The 9256-nt window shown below is 39.3% G+C and overlaps 1 pseudogene; it reads left to right on the top strand.

Annotated features, from left to right (window-relative positions):
- Positions 1-3120: 3120 nt before the first annotated feature.
- LOC109695305 (T-complex protein 1 subunit zeta pseudogene) lies at positions 3121-4149 on the top strand (annotated as a pseudogene).
- Positions 4150-9256: the final 5107 nt, after the last annotated feature.

Here is a 9256-nt window from a genome sequence, read left to right on the forward strand (position 1 = left end):
ATGCTCTATTATAATTAGACTATCATCAAATAAACATTTTTTAGAACTAGCAATATTAGAAGTCACTGAATATCGAGGTTTCACTTTATAGATGATACGATAGGAGAGCAACTCACCTGATCTTGTATAGCTAGTCAAAACACACATGAAACTAGTGGTCCTTGTTAATTAATGATTCAGTGTCTCTTTCTTGTTGACATTATCTTGCCTCCCAAAAACATTACAAACTACTTGTCTACTTATGAGTTTGCTTCATAAAGAAACACAGTTTACCACTAGATGACATGTGCCTTGGTCTTCTGCTAAGATAAAATGAATTTGTATCAATGTCGCTGGGTGAATTTGATCAAAGTACATTAGAATCATGTATGGAAACATCACAACAACACACCTTTGTACAATACACTAATAAAAAAGGGGAAGATGTCATCTCCCCTCTGGGACTATGGCCCAGTACCTGTGGTATCCAGGTTCCCAATAAGTCTGTTCCGAACTGCGGGTACCCAAGAGTTCATCACATCTCAGAGCTTTTATTCTTACAGTGTCCTACAGAAGGGCTCTCTGTCAGTAGTCCAAACATGGATGCAAATAATCCAGATAGTGTAGTAAGCAGCTGCCAGCTTGCTTCTGTGATTCCTGCTTCCTGTGTCTCACTCTCTTACATAGGCCCTCCCACACTGATCTGTAAAACCAACAGCCTAGGACAGAAGCCATGCTACTCATTCCAAAAATTAGGTAATGAAGGGCTGCACCTTCCATTGTGGTTCCCATCTTGTGCTGTCTTTTTGTCTTGGGTCATTCACCTGGGGGAAGCCAAGTGAGTGACACTGTGGAGAGGCCCATGTGGCACAGAACTGGAGCCTCTAAGCTTGCCCCAGCCATATGAGTGAGATACATGGCAGGTCTCCTGACTGAGGAAAGCTGCAGGGAGAGAAGCCTACTCAACATCTTGGCTGCAACCTTAGGAGGGACCTTGACCCATCTCAGTACTTACAGATTCTTGATCCACAGAATCTGCAATAATGAATGTTTATTTTTTTTACGTGCCAAATTTGGAGGCATTTATTAAGGAGCCATAAATAAGTAAGGCACATTGTTCACTTTACTTGGTACATGAGTCCTCAATTATGTCTTATAAATTCTTTTATTTCTTATAAATCAAACATTTAGAAAACCATACTTTGTCTGAGTATAATGGTGCACACCTGTGATCCCAGCACTCAGGAGACTGAGGTGGGAAAATGATGAGTTCAAGGCCATCCTGGACTACATAGTGACACCCTATCTCAAAAAAAATAAAACTAAACAGATGAGGAAGGAGAGGGGGGAGAGAGAAAAGGAGAAGGAGGAAAACAGAAGAAGGAGGAAGAGGAGAAGAAAAGGAAGAAGGAGAAGAAGAGGATGAGGAAGAAAAGAACCAGAGAAGTTTACATTTTGAAGGAGCATCCTCATTTCTGTATCCTTCCTTCCTTACAATGAAAGATGATGGATAGTCAATTCCATATTTTTTAGTTTTATAATTTTCATTTTTTGCATTTATAAATAGTACACTTCTTCCACAAAATAGTATTTTTATAGAGTTACCCATCCAATAAGATTTGGGGCTAAGAATAACCAACCAATTTACAAACTAAATTCTTTCCTCCCTTGCTACCCATAGCATTGCCATCCAGAAAACTGAGACTACACACAGAACCTCATGAGACTCCTGTGGTTTGGAAGTTCCTGGTGTATGAGTTGACCCTCATCCCCCCGCCATCCCAGGCCATATACAGGAGCGTAACTGCAATCAGTAGGTGGTCTCCCTTTTAGCATTGAAGGCCTACAGTCAATTGCCCATCAACTCAGGGGCGGGGAGCTTTCTAAGAACCTTTGTAAATGCCACAAATGTACCCCCACCCAGCACAACAATAAAGGGAAAAAGATTAAAAGTAAGTTGCACACACATAAAAAGAGGTAAGTAGAGCTCTCGTGGACTCTCTGCACACTGTCTAGGCAATGCTGCAGAAGTGCTCATCATGCTTACTGAATATCCCCACGTTCCAGGCACTATGTGATGTGTGGGAAATACTCTATCTCACTTAGCCTGGTTGCGTCAGAGATAAGGGGCAACCTAGAGGAGGCAGAGCTGGTTCTCAAGCTCCCTGCTCCCTAGAGTCCTGTAAGACTTGGGATGTAAGGATGTGAGAAGAAATCAGGTGGTTTTCCTCTATCACGCACATGTTTGCTTACAAATGACTCCACAAACTGATTTCTGTGCCACTAAAGAACTCTGTGCCACTGATGCTGGTGCCCTGTTGCTAAGCATAGTACAGATGACTAACTCCTACGAGGTCTTGTAGACTAGTGCTTTCTCTCCTGGGTTGCCAAGTGGCTTATTGGTAGTTTGATTTCACAGCTTCATCTTCTTCCCTTGAAGTGTCATGGACTGTATATTTTTTCTTTTTTTTTTTCCTGAAGAACTGGGGATTGAACTCAGGATCCCATGCCAGGCAAGTGCTCTATCACTGAGCTACATTCCAAGCCCATTTTCATTTTTCTTTTCTACATGGGGCTAAACCCAGAGCCTTGTATATGCTAAGCATACACTTCCCCACTGAGCTGCATCTCAAGCCATTGCATATTTTATTCTCCTGCTTATCTTAAATTAAAATAAATGGTTTTATAAAATATATAAAGACTTCTTAAGATATCTTTGAGATAAGTCACTAATGTTCTGGACACGACTTCTATTTTGTTCACTAGGGAAAGATTTTTTGGAACTCACAGTTATAGATTAGTGACAACATAGAATATGTTATTCTTTCCAGCACTCCTGGCAACCAAGCCTCCTGCCACCTTGTCAGCATTCAACCAGACCTACTAGATGAAAGAAATACAGTATTTGTGCCTGGATGTCCTCAACACCACTCTACAAACCTCTTGCAGTTGCTTTAATATACTACTTCATTCTGATCTGGGATACTGGAATTTGGTTAAGGCTTGTGATACATCCCCAAAACAGGGTTTCAACAGAAAAAAAAAATCATCCAATTGCATTTCTCAGTCTTCTCATCAGAGAATGTGCTCTAATAAGCCTTTGGATGGAGAGCTGCTCTCTCCAGATATAATTATGGATGAAAGTTGTCTCTAGAAAGAGCTGTTTTTGGAAGGGCTTTACACCCAGGCTTGAAACACAACCCTTCCCAGCTGGGCTCCTTCAAAGGAAGAGCATTTCACTTTTTGAAACAAGTTAAAGTAAGCAAAGAGATGGGCAGAAAACACTTAAGATGTGGCCAGAACATCTCTACATACTAAAGTTCATGCTGAACTTGCTGTAACAGAGCTGTAGTGGACTTCATTTTGGTCATTGAAATATATCACAAATGTATTAACATCTTCCTGATAGAGATCATGGAGATGAAACATAAACCAGGGGCTGGTTTTGAACTATGAAGAATGGCGTCATCCTTTCATGTAAAAGAAAATGGAAGATGTTTTATATCTTCACATGCAATGTGGCATTAGAATATGAAAAAGTAGACATGAGTCCTGCTTTTTCTTGTTAGAGTGCAGAAGAGAAGGAAACCATTAAGAACTAAAGAAAACTCATTGAGGATAGAGCTTAAAATGGTAGAACTGGCAGAGAAAGTCTGTGTTGAGGATAGAGCTTAAAATGGTAGAACTGGCAGAGAAAGTCTGTGTTGCTTCAGATAAAAGGAACCAACCCTTTTTTCTTAGATGCTCCTGCAGAAGAAGCACAGTAGCAATAGGAGAGCTAAAAGGAAAAATTTGGAGAGGCTGACTTTTGCTTATGTTGGAAGCTCTAAATTCTTTTGCTCACCTAAATATTCACTGTTGGGGACAGAGAAATTGTTGGAACTTATAGGCTATGAGTCTATGAGTATACATTGATAGAAGAGAAGTTCACGTTTATTGAGAAAATTTAATGGTCCAAGGAACACTCAAATTAAAGATGCAATCAGTAATGGCTTGAGGGTGCAGGGAAAGTACCAATGGAAATGGCAGAAGCCCTGTATAAAGGATGGGGCCCACGCATTTGCTGAGGCATTTCTCCTTATCCCCAAGATTCTTTCTGTTACTTGTTTGATCTTCATGAAACAGCTATCAAAGCTCAAACAAAACATTCAAGACCAGGTGAACTTGTGAGTACGAACTTCAATACAGGTAGGCCATCAGTGGCAGAGAAGTAGGCATATGGGTTAACCATTGTGCAAAGCAACAGACTTGTCACTCTTGCTTTGTGATTGCCACCAACGGTCTCCTGGTTGATGAGGTCGTGTAGGCTGGATCTTCCCTCAAAGGCTGGATCATAGCTTCCCTGGTACGGTTGAATCGGGAAGACTCTACAGAATGATCCTTAGACTATGGGTAGTGCTTTTGTCTACCCCTCAAATGATTTTCAAAAAGTTTTCTTTTCCCAAATGAAGAAAAAAAAGACAGAACATTTACATCTATTCAAATTCTGAAGCTCTGAAATGTTACAACATTTAAAAAATCACATTGAAGTGTACCATATAATGGAGGTCACTTTTTGACCCAATAAACAGGATGTTTTGAGTTAGCTGCCATGATATAAAATTACATAAGCATATGTTTCTGCTGATTATTAATTTTTTTTTGAGGACTGGAAGCATGGCTGAAATGATAAAGTGCCTGGTTAGCAAGTTCAAGACCCCGAGTTCAAACCCCAGTACTGTTAAAAAAATAATATTTTTTGAAAAACAAATTTTAATGATTAAATTTTTCTTTTGAATGTATATTAATTCATACAATTCTCTATTGTTAAGTATTCAAGTTTTAGATTTTTGCAATAATTAAGTAGCAAGCATCCCTGCTTGCTTAGTCCTATGATTCCCTAATGCAAAAGCCAGAGAAGCACACACAAGAAAAGAAAACTATCAGCCAATATCCACAATGAACATAGATGCAAAAATTCTCAACAAAATACAAGCAAACCCAATTCAAATGTGAAGTAAGAGGATCATTCATCATGGTCAAGTTGAATTCATTCTGGAGATGCAAAGTTGGTGCAACATATGCAAATCAATAAATCTGACACACAATGGTAACAGAATAATGAGCAAGAGATTTATTATGATTGCAACAAATGCAAAAAAAAGCAACTGATAAAATATAACATTGCTTCATAATAGACAAATAGGGTTGGATAAAACTTAAAAGTTTTTGCACAGAAAAGAAAATAGTCATCAAATTGAAGAGGCAATCTACAGAAAGCAAGAAATATTTGCAAAGTACACATTTAGTAAGTTTGATATCCAAAATTTATAAGGAACTCAATAGGAAAAAGCAAATAATCCAATTAAAAATTGGCAAAAGACTTGAATAGAAATTTGTCAAAAGAAGACAAATGGTCAAAAGGTATACAAAATGAAAATCTAAACCAAAATCAGATGATTGCCCTTAAAATGGTGATTACCAAAAAGACAAAAGATAACAAATGTTGGAGAAGATGTGAAGGAAAGGGAATCCTTGCTCATTGTTGAAATGTCAGTCAATACAGTCATTGTGGAAAACAGTATGGAGGTTCCTGAAAATAATAAAAATAGAATTCTCATGTGATCCAGTAATCCTTCTTCTGATCAGAAGATAACTGCACTTCAATGTTTATTGCAGCACTATTCATAATAACCGAGATTTGGAATCAACCTAAGTGTTCAAAGATGAATGGATAAAGAAAATGTGAGATTTTTTTTTCTCTCTCTCTCTCTCCATCTCTGTCTCTGTCTCTCTCTCTCTCTCTCACACATAAATACTTTTTTGTCATTAAAATAGAATGAAATACTGCCATTTGTGACAATGTGGATAAACCTGGAGGTACTACATTAAGTGAAATAAGTAAGGCACAAAAAAGACAAATAAATGCCTCATGATACCACTCGTGAGGAATCTAAAAATAAGTTGATCTCATACAGTAGGGAGTAGAGTGGTCATGACTAGAGTCTCGAGTGGTAGAGGAAAAGGGGAGGCAGGGTGATGCTGCTCAGAGTTCATAGTCACAGGAGGTGAGTTCATGAGACCTACTGTGCAGCCTGGTGACTGTAGCTAACCGTGACATTACTAGAAAAATGCAGACAGTAGATACATGTCAGGTGTCTCGTCACAAAAATGATAACTATGTGAGATAATGCGTTTGTTAATTAGCTGGATTTAACCATTTCACAACGTGTACTCTAAACACCATGCTGTACATAATGAATATGTATGATTTTATCTGATGATTTTTTAAAAATTAAAATTAAATAAAGTAAATTCCTGCAAGTAGAATATTGGGGTGGCTGAAATTTTCACACCTCTGAAATAGCTTTACTAAAATGCTTTTCCAAAAAAAGTTACAGAGAGTAAAACCCATCATTACTCAGGCTGAGACATAGCTGTCCCTTGGGGACACCTCTTTCCCTCAGCCTTCTCAAATGGTAGCTACTTTCTCTCCTCTTGTATCACTTGGCTTAAGAGTGGGGTGGGGAGTCTTTTTGTTCCTCCCTTGCCACTTTTACACCATTGTCCTTTTCTCCTTCTTTTAACCCTTAGCTTGTTGAAGCTCATGTTGACAAGGTTATTATCTTTTATTTTGCCTTGTCGTAAATTTCTATAAAACCTCTGAGTTTTCTTTGTAATCATTATTTTGGCACCTGGTTCACCCTCTCTTCCTCCAACTCTAGTCCTGTCATTATTCTTACTGATTTCAAAATCCATGCTGTGACAGATTTTTACTTTCCAAGGATGGTCCCAACAATATCTTTCATTCCATATGTGTTTCTGTGGTGTTGCCTGGCAACACCATCAAGAGTTGGAATCTATCTCCCCAGTCCTTTGAGTGGGTCCTAAGGTCAGTTTACTGATAGAATATGGCCTGAGCCAGTTTGGAGTGCAGACCTTAACTAGCTTGAGTTTCTGCTTTCTGCTTCTTGAAACACTCACTCTTGGGATAATTCCCTTTGGAACCTAGCACTTATAATACCAGTAGTTCAAGCCACATGGAAAGAGCATATATTGGCACTCTGATCCAAAGTCTCATTGAACTCCCACTCAATAGCCAACATTGACTGTCAGCCTATGAGCCAGCCATCTTGGACTGCCAGCCATCTTGGACCTCCAGCTGGGAGCATTCAGAAGACTGCAGCTCCAGCTGGCATCTGGATGCCACCAAATGAGGGACCCAAAGGAGAGCGGCACAGTTTAAGTCCAGTCAATTCACAATGCCCAGAGAGATAATAATAAGTTGTTTTAATTAAGATTCAAGGAAATTTGCTATGCAAAAATGGGTGGTTGGGATATATGCAAAGAACACTTCCAATATTCTGGCCTCACAATTCCTTTTCCTCCTCTTCCTCTGTGATCTTTTCTTGTACTTTTACATAGAATCCTTCAGTCATGACCTACGTTGTACCATTATTAGCTCTTAAACTCAATTTCAAGTTCTCCCTTCTTTGACTACTACTTCCTAGCTTTCTACTTCAATCAATCTAGTGTTTCTACTCCAGCAGTACCTCACTTGCCCTGGGACTTTCAAATCATTGACTATTCATCTCTCTTTCCTTTCATATTCTCCCTTTGATCCTTACTCAGTTTAGATTTCAAAGCCCAAAGACTAAAGCGATTATTAGTCTATTGTCAAAACTCCCAAGCGTCTTGCTGTCCTCTTCCTGGATTGAACTCTCTAGGGCAAGTGTAAAACTCAGAATGAATTCAAATCACCACATCTACATGACTGCATGTGAGCAGCAGAATGCAATGAGAAACACATGCACACAGTTCTGCTGGCTCTCTCACATCACCACCTTTCTCAGATGGTCCTGTGGAGCTGTTCAGATACCTACCCCATTTCCCAAGTCCAAACATACCTTCACTTTCCCAGACAATTATTTAACCTCAGACCTCTAACTTCTTGCCTCTCCTCAATCTCAGCTGATGAACTAGTTTCTCATATTTCTGAGGCTACAGAGGCAATCATAAAGAGACCTATGTGTTTTACTTTTAATTCTCTCCTTCTCCCTGATACTAGCTAGGCCCATATGCTCTCTTTTCCCTCCCAACATAAAAGAGGTTTCCCCTGTTCCTATACACAACAAATTCTTGTACAAAGAATGGGCAAGAACCCCCTTTTCCTGCTCAAAGACCTTACTACTGTAGTGGGTCAGTCCATCGTGACATGATTATGTCCACTTCTCACTTAAAAATGAACCAGACCTCCCTTAATTCCATGGCCATCTCCAGCTACCATTTGACTGCTGTGTTCCCTTTATAGCAAAACACTGCTTCTGTTTTCCATCCCAATTAGCAGAATGATAGGGCTGTGACTTTCACTCCACCAACTTTCGTTAAGGTTACTAACACATACTGTCATGCTGTTAGAATTTTTTATTTTTAATGTACACATAGTGATAGGATACATTTATGGGACATAGAGTGACATTTCAATGCTTGTATGCAAAGTGTAATTGGCATCAGGGTAATCGGAGTACTTATCACCTTAGACACTTACCATTTCAAAATCCTCTCTACTAGCTGTTTTCAAACATTCAATTAACTGTTGTCAAGCAGAACTAGTCCTCCTATCCAGCTGCACCCTTGTACCCCATCCTCTCTTCAACCTTCCCTTCCCACACCCTCTCCAGGTCTGGTAACCACAACTATATTCTATTCTTCTATGAATTCAACTTTTAAGCTGACTTCTCCAATTCCTCTGACCATTCCTCCTACAATTCTACACTCTTTTTCAGGTTTAGCAATCTCTTGATTACTAAGCTGAGACAATTCCTCCTTCACCAAACATGAGACATAAGATTTCACAGTCTAAATGAAACTCATTCTTAGGATGCAACTGGAGAAATTTCATAAAGGTATAATATCAATAAAAAAGATTTGCAAAATTTGGCTGTATAAGCCAAGGATGGTGAAGTTCCTCTTAGTTTTTGTGTCCCCAGGTGAGTCTGGTACAACAGCAAATCACATTATGGATGAAGCACTGAACACTGGCACGTGATCTGCACCTGAGATTCAGAGGCTACCTTACCAGGCTCTCATGACCATCTTCTTTTCTACTCCTTGTTATAATCCTATGAGGTCAGAGTCATTGCTCTGATAGAGATGAGAAGTGTTTATGTGCAAAGTCAAGCTCACACTGCAAGAACATGGTTGCCATAAATGTAACTCCAAGATCATTTCTTGAGTCAGGCTGAGATGAGTCAAATTTAGGGGCTCTTTTTTTTTTCTTGAGAGTACTGGGGGAGTT

The sequence above is a fragment of the Castor canadensis genome, chromosome 14, assembly GCF_047511655.1.
Source record: "Castor canadensis chromosome 14, mCasCan1.hap1v2, whole genome shotgun sequence".
Classification (NCBI taxonomy): Eukaryota; Metazoa; Chordata; class Mammalia; order Rodentia; family Castoridae; genus Castor; species Castor canadensis.